Raw genomic sequence first — 20,500 nt, forward strand, 5'->3', positions numbered from 1 at the left:
GACAGGGCAGCACACAGGGATGGGGACACGAGAGACAGGGCAGCACACAGGGATGGGGACAGGAGGGACGGAGCAGCACACAGGGATGGGGACAGGAGGGACAGGGCACGGGCAGGGTGGGTAGGCAAGGTATCAACACCACATAGCATTGCTTTTATATAAACCAGGGTAATTTCAGAGCCCCAGGTTGCCTTGCATTAGACAGAGGATGAACAAATAAATGGTGTTTGTTTGACACAAGGAGTGTTTGGCATTATTTCTGTTCTGGCAGCAGATGCTGGAAAAGCAATTCTGTAGATGTGTTTGAAACCACGATGAGTGGTGGTGACAGGTAATAGTTTGGAGTAACTTTGGAGTCTCTCTGTGTTTAGTACAGGCCTGGTGAAATTCCAGGGGTGTGTTTATCTACTTGAGAGTCCCCTATACTGACACTATTTGAGGGATCCTTATACTGACAAATGATGCCTTTGCACAGGTCTTATTCCTGCTCCACCCCTTTTCCTGTGCTAAATTGAGGGGCTTTACTATGACAGATGGCTAGAAGAGATGGAAACTATTTAATTTCAATGGGATAGGTGGATAGCCAAGCAATCACATGTTTTATAGGTCTATGGCTTCTGAGTTTTTCTCAAGACTGGAAAATATAGGATGCATGATGATGATTTCCCTTTTTTTTTTTCCTTATCACTGCTTGCCTCTGCAGCTGACTTCATTTTAGTTGTATTATGGTGGTGTTTATTTCTAAGCAAATTGGGTTTAACTTGCTATTCAGTGGATTGAGACCCTTTTTGACATACAGACCTATTGTGTTTTTTACTGCATAATTTTATTTAATGAACTTCAACTCACCAGGTGTTTGGTTTAAAACTTTATTAGGTCTCAGCAGGCCATTAGAAATAATACATGGACCAAAGGTTGAAAACTACTCACTGCTGATACTTTTGTATCATTTTCGTGCAAATAGTTTACTTTTTGACCCTCTTAACCTCAGATACAGAACAACGAGGAGTAGGAAAAGATATTGTTTCCCATAGCTTTCTCTTGACAACATAGATGCATTTTTTTCATGTATTATTGTAAGGTGATTTATGATAACTGAGCCAGAGGACTTCCATAGGCACCTCTGCATGAGCTGAACTGGCTTGGGTCCTGGTTTTGTAAGCTGATATGATCCACATGGGTACCAAAACAGCTGGAGTGAGTTGGCACCATCAAGTGCCACAGAATAACATCCTGCAGAAGTTGGTAATTGCTTGTGGTTTTCTCTAGCAGTGCCCCTGGTTACTCTGCTAAACGTTTCTAGGCTATATAACTAAATTTTTTTTTTATTTATGTGGGGTCTGGTTTTTTATATTTTAAAGAAAATCACTTGCAGAAGCAGAACTCTTCCTGCTTTGCAGAGCCTCTGCACATCCCTCCTGTGGATTGTCTGCAGTCCTGCTCAGGAGTTGGCTGAAGCTGGGTCACTGGAATTGAGAGGGTGCCCTCTGGTGACATCTGTATTTAGAGTTTGGGTTGCATGTAAAGAAACACTCCAGCTAGTCTGGAATGAAATATTCCCATCAGCACAGCTGGAGGAGTGTTCTGCACTGAAATGCTGGTGGGTCATGGCTGAGATGGGGGACAGGCAGTCACTTGTGAGTTGTCACTTGGTGCCTGTGAGCCCCCTTGGGAAATATTCTACCTTAGAATTTGTGTTGCTGGATTTTGATGAGAAATGTTTGATTCCTCAGTCTAATGGAGACAAAACCCCCCTCAAAAAGCCTCTTCATGAGGTTGTCCTGTTTACTCAGCAGTGGGGTATTTTTGATTTTTTCCTGTGGAATTATTTTCCTGTAGAATTTTAGGGTTTTTTTCCTGCAGAATTGTGGAGGGATCTTTTTCCTTCCCTGCACTTTTATCTTGCCTGGTCACTGTGTAGATTAAAAATGCCAATGTGCAGATATTTTATTGATCTTGATGCTGCTCAGCACTAATGAACAAGAATGAAGATACAGGGCTAACTTTAGCTAGTTGTGTAAACTTTGATTTTTAAAATTGGCTGTGTTTGTACAGAAAGCTAATGAAGTCATGGTGTGCTAATGAAGTCATGGTGTGCTAATGTTTTGCTTGATGTGTCTTTGCATATTCAAAGATTTGAATTGACAAGCCACACCTCCATCTTAATCAGTTTGTTCCACTATTTTTTATTTCATTGAGATTAGGGGTTAATCTTTTCCTTTATATTTGCTTGAAGCTGAGTCATTTGGGCTCCTCCTTTCATTCAATAAGTAAAGCTGAGTTGAAAATGTCCTTTAGGGGTGGGGAGTGTAATTGTTTGCATTTTGTCAAAGTATAAGACATTAAAAGCATGCTATGTTTCTGTTTTCAGTGTTTGTTTAAAGCCCTTGTTGGAAAAGATACTTAGAAATGCATTTTCAAAATAACAAGAACCTTTCTGTTAATAACCTTTATATTTAAATACCTGGAACTGCTGCAGTAGAAATTATAAGTGTGTGTGTCTCATATTTATTGCATGAACAGAAGCTTTGTGGGTTTCATGTTTTGTCTGTTCATTAATTAATCACCCTAAAAGACTGCTGGAAGTGTGTCTTAATCTGTAGATGTGTGATTGCAACTCTTTTTTTCCTTTACAAAGATCCTTAAAGGCCTTGTAGGATTCCAGGGAAAATGGCTTTGCAGTCCTTCTTGTGGGCAAGGTGGTCCCACCTGGGATTCTGCCCAGCAGGAAGGGTCCATCCAAAATGGGAGCTGGAGTGTGTCCCCACTGCTGTGGGGTATCAGAGGGTTCCCAGCGCTGGCCCTGGGCAATCAGGAGGAGCTCTGTGAGGTGCAGAAGGTGGGGAACAAGGAGAGGATGGCCCAAAGTCATAAAAGGGAAGGTTACATTCTGCAGCCTGGTGTGTAGTGAACATTGGAGCTGCTGCCGTGACTCAGAGGTCAGAATGGTGTAAATGTTGGTCACTGAACCCACCTGAGGCTGAGGGAGGCTGTTCCCTGTCTGGGTTTCACTTTCTAGCAGAGTTTGTCTGGGGAAAAGGAGCTGTTCATCGAGTCTTACAGTACAGCAAATAAAATGCTGGGAAATCTAGTGAGTCAGCACAAAGTATTTTAAAATGTAGTGCTCCCGAGGTGCATAAAAGGTTGATGTTTGCTCTCTGGACTGTTCTGAGGTGTGCTGCTCTAGTACACTCAGAGCTGTCTTTGGAAACCTCCCTACGGGCTTCCAGATGGATTGTAGACAGTTGTATGGCACAAGTGTGTCTTCCTTGAACCCATGGAGATCCCCATGGATCACAGAGTCCTTCCTATCCCAGTTTATTGCCAGTGTAACTTTTTCCATGTCTGTAAGTTTAGTGCAGAGAAATGACAGCCTCCGTGTTTAATGTGTACTTTTCCTTAGGGAAAGGATTCCCTTTTCTTTCCCTTTTCTTTGTTGTCTTACAGTCCTGACTGCAGGAATGACAGTTCAGGTAAAGCTGGGAGAATAAGCAGCTGTGTACCCTGCAGGTCCTGGAGGCTTTGCCCTTATTCCCTGCCCTGTTTTCTCTGGTCTGTCTGGGGAGACTGGGAGTCTCTCCCATATATTGCAAGTGTGATCACAACAGTTAATGTAGCTCAGTGCCTCATCAACATGTGGTTGAGATTTGAACAGGGATTGGAACAAGCTGGCTGAAGTTCAATCCAGATAAAATATACATGATGATGTGGATGTAATTATCAGCCTCCCTAACTGAAGGACTGCATTTGCCATTCAGTAGAAGTGTTACTGCCCTCTGGTGACTCATGTTTATAAGTTGTTCTTAGCAATCATACTGAAGCAGTAAAATCAGTTTTTTAAATCTTTCACCGGAACACTGAGACCTCCTCACCTGATCAGAGCTGGAAAGATCGGCTGGAAGTCATCCCTCCCTTCCTCCCATTGGGTTTAGATCGTATTGTGGTTCCTGGTGCAAGTAAGGCAATATAACCAGGAGAGCCTGGGTCAGTTAAGGAATTGCAAACAGCATGCCCAGCTCTGAGCAGACCTGCCAGAGAGGGAGTGTGATTGTTAAGCTTGCTGTGAGCTCCTCTGCCAAAAAGTGGTTGGTCCAATTTAGTAATTTCTTGGAGCTCGAGTCTCCTGACTTACACTCTTGTCCTGTGTGTCCATGGTCAGCTGCCCCAGGGCTGAAGTGCCCAGAGAAGGAATGTGTAACAGGGCTGGAGAGCAGAAGCTGGAGATACTCTGGCTCTCCTGCTGTAACTCCGTTTTAAAGTGATTTGGAGGCAAAATATGTGCAGAAGGTTTTGCTGGCTTTGGAGCCATCTCAGTGGCACTTGTGCTTTGGGATATGTGTGTGTCACCTCTCTTTAATGGAGCTGTGGGGTTGGCAGCAATCAGTGAGATCTGAAGTGACCCAGGACTGGCTATCAGTGCTCTGACCATTGCTGGAGTAGTGTGGCATTAAAAGCTGTTTGATTTGTGCCTCCCTCATTATTCATTAAGGGACATCTTTGAGACAATGGAGTCTGCTCTCATTGAAATGGGCTCAGATTGATGGTGCCGAGGAAGAAGGATATTGATCTTTTTCAGAAGTTAAAGGTGTATTTCTTAGATAATAGTGGCTAAATAAAACTGGCAGAGATCCTGAGAAAGTGATCTTAATGCAGTTTGTATATTGGATTCCTTTTATCACGTTATTAATATGCCTAGGATATGGGGTAATTGTCTACACTATAGTATTATATTTTCATTTAGATTTAGAATTAGTGGTATAATGTCACAGAGTGACTGTACTTAGACTAATAAGTGAACAGACAGGACTAGTACAAAGCACATTTTCTGCTGTGATACATCCTTTTCAGATTAATGTAGAGCCAGGCAGAAGCCTCCAGTGAAAAGCTGAACGTCTCAATTTACTTTGTTTTTCTTTATAAGTTTCATATCTGAATTTGGGGATGTGTGTGAGCACAGGTGACTTGAGACTTAGTTTCATGTAAAACTCAAATTTATAAGTGCTTTGAAAAATTGTTTCTAGTCCACCTGTTTTATTGCCAGGTTGTTTGCTTTATATTCTAATTGCTCATAATTGTCACTTGCTTGATAACTTTGGGGTCCTCCACTAATTTAAATCAGTTTGTGACTGAATTAGGTTGTGACCCCACATGCAGTGGGGCAGCTTATTTATTGACTGCTCACTTCTCACACTGGTTTGGCAGAGATACTGGTAGAGAGAACTGCCTCAGGGAACTTACCCAGCTAAGAAATTAAGCTTTCCCCCCACCCCCCCTTCCTTGCTTTGTGTTTCAGTTTGATAGTTCCCCCAAAACTGTTTGTTCTTCAGCCATACAAAATCTTGTGTTAATGTCATGGCAGAGAGGGGAATGGAAAAAAGCATTAGTGGTGGAGACGATGGCAAATATAAAATCAGAGTTCCCATAAACCTGCTAAAATCAATTAAGGGGATCAGTTGACCCCTGAACTGGTTGTAGCTGAGCTTGTGGAGTGCTAATTTCTGGTTATCTGGAATCCCTTCCTGCGTTTCCAGGTTTGTGAACTTGGGAAAAACTTTGTTTCAGATTTTATGCTGAAAAATTTGAGGCACTTTGGGATCCTTGTGGCATTTCTGGAGACTCCTTTTGCACAGAGCTAAACTCTCCCATCATTACATCTTTGGTGGAGTGAGCTGGGAGAGATGATGGTGTTACTGGAAACTTGGTAGTAGAGCTGATCAAGCCCAGATCAAGTCTGTGCTGTATTTTAGGATTCCAAAAGCACCTGCAATCAGCAGCTGTGAAGTGTTAGGATGTTGGTAGCATCACCCAGTTTCTTACCTGTATGTTTTGGATTTCAAAATGCTCACAAATTGTTTGAAGTGCTAAATAGGTGAAAGATAAAAAGGCCCAAAGTTTTGGGCTTTTCTCTCTCCCATTACTGCATTCCTGTTTTGTGCTGTCGCTAATTAGTAACGTTGACATCATGAAGTGTATTGATAAAGCACATGGGTAAGCGAATGACTCACAATTGTTGTATTTCCTCTCCTACTCTGGCTCGTAATTACCTTGCTGTGTGTGGTTAAAGGGCACCTGAACAGTGCTGCTATTGCTGGCAGGGCCAGACCACTCTGCCAACAGCCCTGTCCTTGATTACCAGCCAGTTTTCCCATGTGCTTTGTTGGTGAGTCCACCTGAGCAGTGGCAGCTCTCTCGTTTATTTTTAGAGTATTAGTCACCTGCTTTTGCACTGACCAGTTTGTTTGGGCGTTAGTCATCAGGCTCCTCTGGTAAGTACCTTTAAATAATTTTGATATTATTATTGATCAGACTTTTATGGAAATATGCCAGCAGGCGTTTTGGAAAAGAATAATGTGTAAGAGTAGAACCTATTGAGTTGAGTTCTTCAGTGCAGTTGAATTGATCTGAAGCTCGGGGTGCAAAATTCCAGCAGGATTAGCAAGGTTTCTGCTTAGCTACACACTGACCCTGTGCTTCCAAGAGCCATGAATGTGCTGGACAGTGGGCAGCCCAAAACTTGGTGTTTGTTAGGGCAGGTGTAACCTGAGCCTTGCAGGTCTGCCTTAAGAAAGGATGAGGATGAACATGACCTAGGGATAAGGCTTTATTGTTGTTGCTTTTTAATGTGCTGAACATGGATGGTGTCAGGTGTGTGATTTCTTAGGAAACTGTTTTCCATTTTATTTATGGGATTATAGCAAATGTTCCTCTGTCGTAGAAATGTTTTTGCTTGAAAAGTGCTTGGCTGGCCACCCTTTGCTTGTTTGCCCTATTGAGGGTACATAATTTCTTATAATCCTCCTTTGGGATTTTTGTTTTTCTCCTCCCAGTCTGAGCCTGTTTTGGATTTATTGTGAGCAGATTTTGCCAGATAACTCTTTGATAATAGATTTTGGTATTCTTAGTGATATGCCTCACCAAAAGTGCTCTTCTCTTTAATAGAGAAGTAACTTTCTTTCTGATCCAGTCTATGGCATTTCCAGTCGTGGTAACAGGTCATTTTTAATGGTGCTTTAAGCAAGTATACATTGTGTTACATTGGACAAGGTCTTTGTTACAAATGTACTGAGGTAGCAGTACCAAATCTAACTGCAGAATGAAACTGTGATTCTTTGGTTCTTTTTTGTACCCTTGTGTAACTGGCAAAAGATTATTTTATTTGTGGAAGTTGTTCTGCTTTACTGCCAGTATCTATTCAGGTGGTCAAAGTGTCCACCTGGAAGAGTTTTAAAGCAATTTGGAGAGGAAAATGGTGTTAACCAAGTTGTAGTGAGGAGATGAACCGAAAAGGCAACCTTGGTGGGTGCCAGAGGTGCAGTTTTTTATAAACCTGAAGGCATATTAAAGCAACATGAAGTGAAAAAACCCTACTTTTGAGGTACAGGATTTGTTTCCTTTGAGGAGTGGCAGCTCAGCAGATCGAGTGCTTTAGGACCTGCTTGTGGGTGGCTTCCTCAGTGTCTGCATGTAATGGCTTGCCCTTGTACTTAATTAACTTGCTGGCTTCTTTTAATGTGGATAAGGGTCTGTGTGATGATAGAACTTGAACTGTGTTTCATGCTGCGACTTGCCTTTAATACTTCTGAGAAGTCAATCTTGACTCTTTTCTGAGGCTCTTAGTGGTGGGAAGGCTTCTTCAATTAGGACCTAGTTCATGTTCCAGATAAGGTAATTTAATTTATCTTCCAAGAAGTATTTCTATAGCTGTGTATAAGCTGGTATTCAGGGACATGGGTTTATTAAGGAGAGATGTTTAAAATTCTGTTAGAGACCAGCAATTGGAACTGCTTTAATCCCTTCTGGTTTTGGTCACAAATGCTGTATGACTGGGAGAGAGAGGGGGAAAAAGTATTTGTGTATTTGTTGTTACAAGGTCCCAAATTATTATTATATGTACAACAGAAAGTTTTAAAGTACTTAAAGTGACATTATGTCAGGGCTTCTAGAGAAACTCAGCAAACATGCAAAATGGCTATGAATTCTTAAACAAGTTTAGACTAAGAGAAAGAAAGGTATATGTGCTGTTGATTTGAGGCTGATGTGGTTTTGTTGAAGAGTAATTCTTGATCTGAGTTCTACAACTTGTCAGACAGTCAAGACATTAATTGAAAGGGTATTGCTGAGGCCAAAAAGCCTTTTATAATAAAGGATAGCTTTGGAAAAATGTGCAATCTCTTGTGCAGATCTATATGGTGATATAATTCAGAGATGTGCAGTGTTTGTGTTAGGCTGTTAGACATGGAAATCTAGTTGGCCTCTGGTAAGTGATACTGCTAAAAGGGGAAGGTTGTTTGATTAATAATGCAAGTAGCTGATGTGAAAGATGTCTTGCTGAGCTGTTGCACCCACAAAACTTTGCTTAAATCTCTCATTTGTAAACAAAGGTATATTGCGGAACAGTTTAGAGCTTTATTTCAGCTGTATCTATTTTATTTTTTTTAAAACTAGCTCTTATTGTCAGGACCTAGGAAAAAAATCCATGATTTTACATAGTTTTCCTTCCTCTCTTTCTATGAAATGATAATCTGGAGAACACAATGAGGCAGTAGTGGAGTTAAAGGACATGGACAGAGGTGAGATCTCTCCAGGGAACAGGAAAATACAGGTTTCCCTTGCTGCCTTGGGGTGCGCTGGAGTTCTGTGTTGCTTTCAGGTGTCACATTTCTGTGTGCCTGGTGCTGAATGTCACGGGTGTCATCTTGATTTTACTCGGAGTGAGGGAGGGAGGATGAGGAGAAGTGATGGGCTTCAGCAACTGAACTTTTTGTTGCTGGTCTCTTTTCTGTGGTGTCATCTTTCCCTCTTGCATTCCAAGTCATTAATGGAATTGGATATCTTTTTTTCCCCAGGGCAGTTGGGTGTGTTTCTGTGATCTTATCATTAAACTTGCTGATCTTTGTTTCTTTGTGGCTTTTTCTGTATTTATGATTCTCCTAAAGTTGGTAGAAGTGCTTTGCTTACAGGAAGAAAATTGCTGTCTTTTGGAATTCACAATTAGCATTGTCTCTAATGCTGATGAGGCTGATGTTTTTTAATCCTCAAAGTCAGAGAACACGTCTTGGAAGAGAAAAAGGGGTCTTGCCTAGGTTGGAGATGCCATTTGTGAATTGTGTTCTCTTTTGGGGCTGGGGCTGGGTTGAGCAGAGTGAGTTGATGTTGAATTTGCTTTGTTCCTCAGTGAGGGAGCTGGTTTATGCAGCAGTCTCTGGTGGAGCAGCCCTGCTGGCTTTGTCAGATTTGTGGGGTTGATCAGCCACACACAACTCACCTGGAAAACCCTACCCTGCTGTTTGTGAAAAAACTAGATTCTTCTGTCAGAAAGATCCTGTAAAGCCCTGCATAAATGTTCCATGTAAATTAGTAGTTACGTTTGCTGGTTTTGCTGAGGTGGTTTTTCTCTGTTGTCTTGGAGGTAGTGAAAGATGAATTTGTACAGGTCATTAAAATACCTTTGCTTTTAAGTGATAAAGCTGTTTCAAAAGTATCACCTGCCAAAACACACTCACCATGTTGTGGCTGGTGACTTCAGCAGTATTTCAGCAGTGAGGTACTAATACCCTATTTATGATGTGGCTGGCTCTCGTTTATGTTTAAATAACAGCGTGACCAGCATGAACCTCCCCTGCTTGGCAGGCTGAATGTGAAACTAAAAGATTAAAGGGTTTTCAAAGTGTAGCCGAGGTATTGACTTTTTCAGCCATTCTTTCAGCAGGTAAGAGGCAACTCACTTCCTGGGAGTGTGGAATGGGGAAAGGAGTTACTACTTTGTGTTTTGTTTCTTTTAATTCACTGATATGGTTGATCTTGGCTTTGAGACAGTACTGAAAGATCTTAGTTCATTTAGTTTAAATATATATTTTTAATTGAGTTCCCTGTCCAGGTCTCCTGCCTCACCTTGTTTTCCAACACATCTTTCTCTTCACTGGGGCTTTTTTGTTGCTTCCAGCAAGGCTGCTCCCTCTTCAGTGTGCAGTGTCCACTTATATTTTCTTATTGACAGATTTCCTTGTGCCTCCAGGACAAGGACAATTTAATGTCAATAATGATGAAGCAGGATCAAATCCTTGTCCAAACTGTAACTTAGGCTACTCGTTCCAAATACTTAGGAACTATTCCTTTCAGTTCTGTCTTAGTCATCACCTTTTTTTTCATGCTTTTCCTCCTATTCAAGGTGAATCTTGCATGACAGCAAAAATGCTCATCTTAGCCAAGCTGTGTGTGTGTTTGTGTAGCTGAATTTTCAGTTTTTATATTTGTATTGAATTTTATTTTTTGTATTTTTAGCTGTAACTCTTAATGCAGCAATACAGGGCACGGCAGGGTCTCAAAGAAGTGTTGTATTTTCATTTAGATGAGGTGAAGAATTGGCTTTCACTGGTTTGTCCAGAATGACCAATAGCTTTCACCAAGACAAAACCAGTGCTGTTGATTAGTCTGGGCCAGAAGATCCCCTCTCTGTAGAAGGGGGAAGGAAAGACTTTTGTGCTAAATTAAGGGCAGAATTCCTGCAAGGTGTCCCACCAGAAGTTGCCAGGAACAGAAAAACTCGCCTGGTTGGTGTTCCAGGATCTGAGGATCTTTGCTTTAGTTCTAATTGTGGTTTCCCAGAACTTTGCACTACTTAATCACCGTGATGGTTTTGGCCATCCTAGAAAAGAAAACAAAGCGTTTTCCGGTCAAAGATTAGAGGTTTTGGCCATTAGTACCGACATAAGTAGCAGTTCATAAGGGATTCTTTTGGAAGGTGGCAGTCTGAGCTTTTTAAAGATGCAGTTAACATCACTGAATGGTCACTTGATAACGGGTTTTATATTCCTAATTGCAACATCCTGCCATCTCATGCTGTGGACTTGCATTCTGGCATTCTAGATTTACTTTTTATCAGTTAAAAGATTAACACAAAGGCGAATGTAATTCTCATTTTAGTTAAATGAACCGTTAAATGGCATGACTTCCTTTAGAAGAAATACCTAAGTCTGCTGTAAAACAGTTGATTTACATTCAAAACACCTTTCTCCTCCAAATCTCTGTCAAAACTATGTTGTGTACAGGCTGCCTCTGTCACTGCTCTTGGACCAGCCTGCACATACCTGCACTTAGATAGGTTTTTAATGTCTGCATTCATTAATTTGGCAGAAATGGACACAGCTGCATTTCATAAGCTTAAGGATATGTTTGAGTGGTAATTATCCAGTCATCCACTGAATAGCTCAAATATCCAAGTAGCTGGGTAGGATATCACTTGTGAACATCCTGTGCCGAGTTCACAGTGCTGGAATAATCTTAGAAATCCTGCTTGACAGACTGTATTGAAGGCATTTCATTAATCTTTCCCCTGCAGTTTCTTTCTCCCTGTTTAGTAACAAGAATTTGAGGCTTGCCTTTAATACCATTAGAAGTCTATTAGTGTTTTTGCATAGTTGGTTCTTGTTCTTTGCCAGCTGTGCTCTTCAGATTAATGCTTGTGCTACATCTCAGTGTATTTCTGGAAAGCATTGTGTTCTAAATCAGTTATACAAACTCTGTAGATGTTTATTATGTCATTCCTTCTTTAGAGCAGATCCTTTCATCAATAATGTAGATAGATGGCTTAGAAATGGCTCCTGCAGGGCTCTCATTTATACTGTCCATTTACCTGAAATCACATTTAGATTTTGCTGGTGATTCAACTGTTGTTATTGCACAGAGCAGTAAGGTGGGTTTACCAGAATCTCAGGCCTTCAGATAAATTTGTCTCTTTATTACTCAAGGCAGACACAAGATTGCCCTGTAGTCCACTGTACATTTCTGTTATGATAACAAGAAAAATGTTTTATGCCATCTAAAAAATAAACAGTCCTCCTTCATGAAAACCTTTACTCTGAATGATTTCTGTTGAAATGAACACACTTGGTTGGTCTGCAGTTTCAGACACTTTGACAAATCCCCTGTCAGGTCACTGACAAATCCCCTGAATTTGTCTGATTGTTCTTAAACACTGAAACGAGGTTCCAGCATCCATTCACTTTGTTGGAGGTGTATTTGAATTAACTTGGATTTGCTCGTTTTCTTATGTTTTATTAGGCAGATGCTGTGGTGGTCAGGGTTTTTTTGAGTGAAAAAAAGCCTTTAATATTGAAGTATGGGTATTTAGGTCTCTATCAGCCCTCTTGTTAGTCGCCTGATTACCGAGGCTCTTCCAAAGGGAGTTAGAAATGTGGGGAAGATGTGGATGCTCAGGTAAATAATTCACTGGTTTGTGTATTATTTGCTTGTAGAAGTTGGATGCTTTGGGCTTGACACACTTCCATGGATGACTGCAGGGGACAGTGACACAGGCAGAAGATCCAGCTCTTCCCCAAATGCCTGTTGTAGTTTTCAGTAGTTGTACCAACACAGGCAATTCCTGGGCTGATAGATTTTTCCTGTTAGCACCATTTCTATAGCAACGGTGCATATTGATGTGTGATGTGCAGAAAAGAATGATTATTCTTGAATATGTTGCCATCACAGGTGTTATTGAGGAAGACTGTACCCATCTCTCTGAAAGCTGAATTTCAAACCAGACTAAGATGTTGTTTGTCTTGTTCAGGAAAGATCCTCGTTGTCTATTAATGGCTTTACAATAATACAGGGTAATGTTCTCTCAGCAGTGTTTTCTTCCTGAATGAGAAAGTCAGGAGTTCAATGGGAGACCAGTTTTGCCTTCTCTTCTCCAAATGTCAGTCCTCTATGCATTGCTCTGCAAAGCAAATGTGTGTATGCACCAAGTCCTCAGCTCCATGGATATGGAGGCTGTTCCTCTGCAACAGTTGGTACTTTGTCACCCCTCACTTGTTAAAAACCTGTTCTAGAATGGTTTGATCATCTTGGGTTTGATTTGGCTGTTCAGTTTCGACTCTGGCACTTAATGCCTACAGAAGATACTTCCATGAGTTGCAAGGATATTGGAGTCTTCCTTACATCCATGTGTGATGTGTAGGTTTAGGCAGAATATTGTCTGGATCCTCATCTCAGTTTTTTTCCTTGTATTTTCTTATATGTGCTTTTGTCATGAGAGTTGTGGGGATTGTTGGTGTCAGAGTCCCTGTAGCCAGATGACAGTAACAAATCTCATGCTGTCAGTTGTCATCTTTTGTTTCAGAACTTACAAGTGTGGAGTTGTACATAGAATTTTATTTAAATGTTTTTCCCAAATCTTTTCCCCATGAAGCCCTTTTTCTGTTCTGAGAGAATGCCTGCGACCTGCATGGGTGCCTTTGTAGATTGTTATAACCTTTCTTCTGCTGGAATTGTTAGTGTTGCCTTATGTAAAATAATTTTAAAAAGTAAAAAAATTAAAACTAAGAATATAGAAGGCAGCTCTCAGAGACTTTTCACAGGGATACATTGTGATAATTTTGCTGTTGCACAGTCTTAATGATTCTTCCCCATTTGTGTGTTGTTGGGATTATCCATAAACAGAGTGAAAACATGGATCTAAGTACCTCTGAAAAGAATATTTGGATCCTGAAGTCCACCCTAGCAGCATTCAGTGCTCTGCTGTTACATGCACTTAAGTATGATTTCCCTGTGCAGAATGTTGTCCACAGATGTGTTCTTCCTTTATTAATTCCCCTGTTGTGGTGCCTGCATGTCCAGGCCCATAATCAAAACATTTTGCAAACTGAGCATCAGTTAATCAAGAGGACATTAATCATTTACTGCTCCTCTTGTTTGCAAACAAAACTGAGCTGCATGACCACGTGGTGTGGTCTTGGAAAAGCCAGTTGGGGAAAGGTTATCATCTTTTAGAAGTGCCTAATTAATTAAAAATATCTGCTTCCAGTTTAAGTCTTGTTTATTTTCTTTGCCCCCTTTTTGCTTCTATATCTTGAAAATAGAAATCAGTGGCTCCTATCTTTCAGAAATGTCTCAAGGTTATGATTTCTCCTGTTTTGTGTCCTTGGGGTGAGGAGGGATCCTCCTCTGTTTCCTCACTGAGCAAACCTAGATTTCTTCTTCAGGCATTAGAAGAAATGCTGTTCAAACAGAGTAAACTTCAGGTAGGCTTGAATTCTGGAGAGCAGACTGAGCAGAGTAAAGCCTTGTTATACTTTTGATGTATCTTCTGTGCTAAAATAATTTAGTTTCCTAATGCTTACTGTTTTGGCACGTGGGAAGTAAAACAAACCGTGTATCACAACTTCAGAGGTTCAGCCTGTTCTGACAGCAGTTGTAAAGTAAGAGCCAGACCCGAAGGAATAAAACTTTCTCCTGGGCATTGTCCTTTCTAAAGAACCACAAAACAGAACAGAAGCTTGTTGGTGATCTCTGAAGAAAGAAGTGCTGGGGACCTGAGAATTTGTAAGTAGTTTGCGAGCACAAACTTCTTCAGGTTTTGTGCAGTTATTTACTTACTGCACTTATGTTTTGTCTTTTAACACTCAGATTGTGCTGGAGAGACCTTTAGTTAGCAGAAAGCCAACCTCTTATGACCTCAGGCTAAACTTAAATAATAGCATGTACACATATTCACATTTTTGGCCTAGTCCATTTGTTGCCTGCAATGATCCCTCTGGTTGATTCATGCCTGCATTGTGTGAGGGCCTGGATCTGCCACTGCTTGCAGCTGGTGCTAAAATCTGTTGCCTTGTGCTAGAATATCTCCCAGTGAAGCCTTGGCTCTGTCAGTCCATGGAGGAATAGCTGCTCTGGAGTGTGGAAGTCAGAAAGGTAAGGATCTCCTTCCTGTTTGTGTGTAACTAATCCAGGAAACTTTCCATTTTGAGCTGAACCTCTTGATTGTTGCTGCAAGCTGATCACAAATTGAGCTCATGGTTTGATTTTTGTAATAGTGTTTGATGAACGAGTAGCTTGTGCCCTGGAGAAGGATACTCTGCTTTGGGTGTTTTTTTGCTTTCTCTCATCTGAGGAAATGGAAGTTACAAGTTGTACCAGTTCTTGAGGTTAAAAAGGAGAGCATTGGGTACTGGAACACCGTGGAGAAGAGATCTTGATAGCTGGAAACTGAGTAAGATATGAATGAGACAAAATGTTACTGTTACCTCTCTTCCCCTGCTACCCCCAAGTCAGGGAATGAGGTGCATAAAAGCAGCAATAAGATCTTGCTGTTCAGAACACGAGCATATCCATGATAGTGAAAGTGCTGTGTGTGGATAGTGGCTTCTTAAAGAATGACAATTTTACTTAGTTGTCCAGGTAAAGCCTTTTCTAAGGTAAAAGGAGAAAATGTAAATTTAAATGGACACATTTAAATGAAGCTCCTCTTTTTTTTTTTTTTAATTTAAAATATCAGTGTCAAACATAATGAAAAGAATCTTTGTTCTCTTTCTTGCTGTTCTGTGGATTCTAATTTCATCTGTCTTGGAGCTTAACCAGCTGATACTGCTGTGACTGTTGTGCAACAGATGCTTAGGGAAGGAATGTATGTGTGGCACAAGTGATCTGTGTGAGCACAGAAGTGCTTTGAGTTTGCAGCAGCACTGATCAGACCAGTGAAAGCAGGAGTCTGTGTCACTGGGTCAGCTGTGCTGCTGCTGCAGGCGCCGTGGGACACGATTCCTGCCAGGAAGGAGTCCAGGAGCAGCTTAGGCAGCTATGGGGTTTTTGCTGTTACTGGTGCTTTCTGGAAACTGTTAAGAATCCGGTTGCTGTATTCTGATTTTGAGCATAAATTTTCATTTCGTTCATAGTCCTGGTTTGCCCTCCTGGTGTTTAATCGTGGCAGGTGTGTCCTCGTGCAGATCTCAGTGTGTTGGCATAAGCAAGCTGAGCTCTCCTGCTTTCCCCTTCTGCAGTGGTGCCTTTGGGGTGTCGCGGTAGAAACGGCCGTGCGACATAAAAAAGGTTCCAACAAAGTTTATTTCCAGGAAAAAGACAGCACACCGGGGCTGCTTAGCAGTCCCTTTAAGTACAGTTTTTGAACACACGTAATCCACACGGGTAGGACAGTTCAAACTCACACACCAGAATTCTTACAGCTAATAGGTGCATTTTCTAAACTCTACTTTCTCACAACAACTTTGCTCTTTCTCAAAACAGCCCTGTGAGGTTCCCACAACAGTCCTGAGCACCTGCTCTTATTTTTCTCTCATGTTGATGTTTTTCCAAAACAGGTCTCTGTTCTCATGAGACAATGTTCCTGTTCTCACGGGACAGCTTCTTCAGGATGCATCAGTATATAGTCAGGATCAGGGCCTCAGTCCCCTCTTTCAGTCCATCTCAGGGGTACACTTTGATCTGGTCAACATCGACTGCTTCGTCGATAAGTGCCAGGCTGCTGACAGGTTCTCTGTCAACCCCCGACATTGGGGAACCTGCAAGCCCTTCTCTGCTTGCAGAGAATTTCGATCTGCTTTCAGTTTTTCCATCAAAAAGTTTTTTTAAAAGCCAGGTGACGAGAACTGCAGAGTAACAGCATCAGTGTCTCCTTGGAAATGTTTTGCAGGTAGTGTTGGCCCATAACTCATGCAGACATCTCTTGTGGCTACTTTGTGCTTACAGCATTGGTGGCATCATTTCCAGCTGAAACTCACAGCAGAAATTTTACAGGGATCAGCTCCAAGAGTCCTTTAATGATTGACTTTAATTTTTTATTCTTCTGTCCATCAGATAGTTTTATTTGTCCTGTATTATATTGCTTTCCTGTATTGCCAAATGCTTTATTGCTCTAATATTTGTACTGGTGTTGCATATTTAATTGAGACCCCTGGTGGCCTAGTGGTTAGCGTGCAGGACTTTCACTGCTGCGACCACGGGTTCAAATCCCGGTCTCTGGCCTGATGGAGGTCGTTAGCCCTGTGTGGCCATCCATCTATGAGAAGGACACTCTAAACAAACCTACGTCCTGAGGACCTCACTGCCATTGTCCAAGCTTGCTTGGCCCCGGCAGATGAACCTTAGGATTAAAGGGTGGGCTCAGTTCAGCGCAGGCTGTGTCTCACCTAAAAAATCCATTGCGCAGGCTGGAAAGGTAAAAGACCTTTCCCCAAATCTTCGTTCACGAAGATGGGCATATTTAATAACTCTTAGTAATCTCTTCCTTCTCTAATATTAAGCTCCTCTGTTTTTATCATGCCTCTACCCAATGTGTGTTTTATACTGGTGCCCTTTATCTCAGTCTTCACTAGTGGCAATTTACCCAACGCTTTCCAAGATTCGTGTGTCTGCAGATTTTGTAGTGTGTGTGATTCTGGGTCTGGGATTTTATTATTTTCAGTGATAAATTTCCTGCAGGAGGATGGGATTATGCTCAGTTGCTTGGGCTTTGATTTCATCACTTTTGTGGTAGTTTCAACTTCTATCAGTTTTGCTATCTTATATTACCTCTTAATATTACCATGCTTGATGAAAATTGAATTTAAGCATGGCTTTAGGTGACTTTTTCTTCTTTATCCCTGTGTACATCCTGCCTTTATTCTTACAGTGCAGTAACTGGTTGGGTTTCTGTTTTGGTGGCTTGGGTGTAAAACTGCAGGATACAGTTTGGAAGGTGCAGTTTGGTTTTACTTGGCAGAATCTTCTTTCATGGTCGAATGAACATTCTTTGTCCTGTGGCCTATTCCTTGGTGATTTTTCTGCTTCATTGTGGGGCTTTTGTTTGTTGGTTTTATTTTGTTTTGGTGTGGAGTGTATGGTTTGTGGGTTTTTTAATATGTTTGATTTCTTGTATTTTTTTGTTGTGGGTTTTTTGGTCTTGTTTTTCTTGTGTTGTTGGTTTTTAGCAGTTATCTCAGCTTTTGCCTTTTAGACAGTAAGTTTTCTTTTAGTCTTCAGATGTTTCCACAAGATGAGGAGCTCAGGTTCATTGTGTCTGGAACTGATTTTTTGGTCCTTATTGTTCTTTGGTCCCCAAAGCCTTTGGTAGTGGCTCTGCATATTTGTCCATCGTGATCCGTGCAGGGCACTTCTGTTTTCTTAACGGGGATCTGTGATCAAAACAAATGACACTTTGTACTGACATTATGAATAAGAACAAAGAGGATATTGGTCATCATGACTCTTGAGCTATTCATAAAACTGCATTGTGGCTGTTTCCTCAAAGCTTTTGCACTGCTCTCACAGGAAGTTTTAAATGTAACTTTAGAGCTGTGTTTTAAAATGCTGTTTGTACAGTGTATTTTTGGGGCAATGTTTGACCCAAGCTGAGTCAAGAACAGCTGCTGTGGAAGGCAGTCAGGTGTAGGTGTCCTGTTAGACACTTGTGAGAGTCCAATACTGCCTGGCCAGGTTCTTTTAGACATTCCACACATGGAGGGGGGTGTAATGTTTGATGTTAAATTAACAATCTGAGTACAGTCGATGTTACAGAGGATTTCTGATTTAGCAATGCGATACAAAATATACTGAAATTGCAATATAAATACAAGTTCAGTTTAGCAAAATACAGCAATTGCAGTAAAGCAGTTGAAACACAATACCAATGTGATGGCCATTCCTGGTCTCTAGAGTGTGCTCACTGTCACCATGCTGGGTGTCCCCAACCACCAGGAAGAATATGTGGGTTGCAGCCAGCTCAGGCTCTCTGAAATTCCTTTGTTATTTAGTTTTGTGCTCTGGGCAGAGCCGTGTGTTCAGTCCCCCGTGCTCCTTTGGATGACTCTGAGACACAGTCACTTTTTTAATGAACTCAGGGAGAAGCCTTTGCACCACTGGTTGATTCACTCAGCTGTGATGCAGTCAGTTGATCGCTCCACTGACAGAGCTGTTTGTCTAAAACAAAGGGCACCCTCTGGTGCCCTTTGTGCTGAGTGAGATAAGTCAGCTGTGCTCACTCACACCCTGTGGCACTGCCCCTGCTTAGTTGTGCTGGCTTTGGCTGGGATAAAGTTGATTTTCTCCGTAGTATTTAGTGTGGGGCTGTGTTTTGGATCTGTGCTGAGGGCAGTGCTGATACCACGGGGATGTTCTGGTTGCTTACACAGAGGCAAGGCCTTTTCTGCTCCTCACCTTACCAGTAAGTAGGTTGGGGGTGCACAGCAAATTGGGCTGAGGGGATGTAGCTGGGACAGCTGACCCCAATGGGGATATTCCAGGCCACAGATCTGATGAGGAAGAAGGTGGAAGGGAGGATGTTCAGAGTGATGGTGTTTGTTTTCCCAAGTCACTGTTACACAGGATGGAGCCCAGCTTTCCTGGAGATGGCTCAACACCTACCTGCCCATGGGAAGGGATGAATGAATTCCCTGCTTTCCTTGAGCACAGAGCTTTTGCTTTCCCTGCTGAACTGTCTCATCTCAACTCATGGGTTTTGTCACTTTTTCTCTGCTGATTCTCTCCCCCACCCCGCTGTGGGGGAGTGAGTGAGTGGCTGTGTGGGGCTGAGTTGCTGGCTGGGGTTAAACCACAACAATAGTCTAGATATTTTCATTCTTTGGGTGTGAGGAATCTTTTGTATCAGTATTTTTAGTCTGCTTTTCACTGGACAGTATGCATGGCACGAAGAGGTAGGCAGATACCACATAGCGTGTCCAGGCTTCAGGTTGGCATAAATGCATGTTTAAGTATTATGTGTATCATATAAAACACTTTCAATTCCATTTCTGAGCCTAGAGGCATTTATTAAATTGGAGAGGAGAAACAGACTGAAGGTTCAAATTACTCAGTGTAATTCAGTTTTGGTAATTGGATATACAAGGTACACAGTGAAAACTCTGTGACTCACTATCACAGTCATTGCACATACCCAGCTGTGTTACTCTGAACTGCTCTGCTCTTGATCACCTTCTGATATTGCTGTTTCCTTCTTATTTTGGTGTTGAACAGAAGAGTAGCATAGGAAGCAAATGATTTAATTATTCCAGTGTGAGATATTTTTCAGTAATTGTCTTCAGTGACACACTGGCCAAAACCGTTGCTGTGACTTTTCACTGTTATGGGAGTGGTGATGGACTTTTGAAAGCTGCATTAAACATGAAAACACTTCAAATGCTGCAAATCCTGGAACTTTAAAGTTGATGAATGTTAGTTTATGGCAGTTCAGTACTAATTCAGCTGCTTACTGTATCTCCACAAAGCGGGGGAAAAGTATAAATGTATTCAGACATACACTTGTAATGCAGTAATGGGCACAGAATTGCATGGACAGCTTTGTTAGGATACAGCCTGAGGGCAGATGTTTTATTTTGTAATCTCAGTTTCCTTTGCATGCAGTTTGTTTTTATTTCCAAAGTGATTTTCTATTTATTAAAAAAAAAATCCAATGTTTCTTTGCCTTGTAGAAGTCTCTCCGTTGCATAGTGGGCAGTTTCAACCCTCCTTGACTAAGGGACAGAGTTCTCTCAATTCCCATCACAGTAACCAGGTATAAAAGGAAAACCTGGATCAATGTGCAGCGCTGCTGTACCCTCCAGGTAGATCCTCTAAGGTGGAAATCTGTTAGGAAATAAGTTACTGTGAGAGCCTGTGGGTTATTGTGAGACTAATTATTTAGGAAACTGGGCTTTAACACTTGCTTAGAGAGGAATTAGTTTGCTTTTGTTTGTCTGAGGCTGCTCTGCTGACTCCATAGGCTTCTATGATA

General features: G+C 41.6%; 1 protein-coding gene across 3 annotated transcripts in view; it reads left to right on the forward strand.

Annotated features, from left to right (window-relative positions):
• Nucleotides 1–20,500, forward strand: part of RALGPS2 (Ral GEF with PH domain and SH3 binding motif 2) — a 109,424-nt gene that overhangs the window by 878 nt on the left and 88,046 nt on the right. The window contains exon 1 of one of the 3 annotated variants that reach the window (XM_027694761.1): nucleotides 14,199–14,322. The exons of 1 other annotated variant lie outside the window; for it this stretch is intronic. The gene's annotated coding sequence lies outside the window, so the exon portion shown is untranslated. Of the gene's footprint in view, nucleotides 1–14,198; nucleotides 14,323–15,175; nucleotides 15,195–20,500 lie in introns of those variants that run through there. One more of the 3 variants, XM_027694756.1, reaches the window with a different exon arrangement.

The sequence above is a fragment of the Neopelma chrysocephalum genome, unplaced genomic scaffold (genome assembly GCF_003984885.1).
Source record: "Neopelma chrysocephalum unplaced genomic scaffold, ASM398488v2 Primary Assembly neopelma1_98, whole genome shotgun sequence".
In the NCBI taxonomy this organism is placed as follows: Eukaryota; Metazoa; Chordata; class Aves; order Passeriformes; family Pipridae; genus Neopelma; species Neopelma chrysocephalum.